Raw genomic sequence first — 1,251 nt, 5'->3', positions numbered from 1 at the left:
AGTCAAATGCCTTTGTATAGTCAATGAAACTCAGATAAACATTTCTCTGGTATTCCCTGCTTTCAGCCAAGATCCAGCTAACATTAGCTACAATGCCCCTAGTACCACAACCCCTTCTAAACTCAGCTTGGACTTCTGGCCATTCTCTGCTGATGTGCTGTTCCAGTCATTTTTGGATGATCTTCAGTAGAATCTTGCTTGCATGTGAAATCAATGATACTGTTCTATAGTTTCCACTTTGGGATGGGAACAAATATAGCTCTCTTCCAGTCAGTTGGCCAAGTGGTTGTTCTCCAGATTTCTTGGCACAACCTGGTAAGCACATCCAGGGCAGCATCTGTTAGCTGAAACATGTCAAGTGGTATACCATCTACTCCTGGGGCCTTATTTTTTTGCTATTTCCTTCAAAGCAACAGAACACGTAGATAAAAATAATCACACAAAATGACACCTGTTCCTTTTGTCACGCAATCAAGTTTAGGTGACTAATCTAAATGTAAAGAGTAAAACAATGAAGTCTATTGATTAAAACTACCTAAAAGAAATTATTCTGTCATAATGAGTTATGTAGTACTAAAGAGTACCACATTAAACTAGAAAAGACAGCAGGTAAGTTTTTATGTCACTGTTTAGTGCTGATGAGTCCACTGCAGCCAACTCATCAGTAACCCTGTGTAAAGAAAACAGCTGTTCCATGGGCTCCCAGGGCTAATCCAGAGCAGAGCTGCTCCACGGGCTCCCATACAGTAGCCCAGAGCAAAGCTGGCCCACTGGATCCCAGACTCAACAGACACTGGCGTCTGGGTCCACCCTTCAGAGAGCCACATGGGACCAATCTTTATGTTAGCAGGTGAGAACGTCAGCACTTTCTTTTCTAATTTTAATAACCTATTTAATTCGGTGCAAAGTTTCCTACAAAGACAGGAGAGGAAGAAAAGACCAAAATGGATGTCAGAAGAAACTGTGAATATTACACTGGAGCGCAGAGAAGTCAAACCACAAAGAAGAATTCAAGATACTAAAGAGCTGAACAGAAGATTTCAAAAGGCAGCGCTGGATGACAAAGTAAAATATTACAATGAAATGTGCGAGGAGCTAGAGTCAGAAAATCAAAATGGCCGAACTCACTCAGCATTTCTTAAGCTCAAGGAACTGAAGAACAAATTCAAACCTCAAATTGCTATAATCAAGGATGCTTCAGGCAGAATATTAAATGATCCTGCAAGTATTAAAAGAAGATAGAATATACTG

The sequence above is a fragment of the Elephantulus edwardii genome, unplaced genomic scaffold (assembly GCF_000299155.1).
Source record: "Elephantulus edwardii isolate Elephantulus edwardi_28Jun2011 unplaced genomic scaffold, EleEdw1.0 scaffold00319, whole genome shotgun sequence".
In the NCBI taxonomy this organism is placed as follows: Eukaryota; Metazoa; Chordata; class Mammalia; order Macroscelidea; family Macroscelididae; genus Elephantulus; species Elephantulus edwardii.
This window is presented reverse-complemented; position numbering follows the sequence as displayed.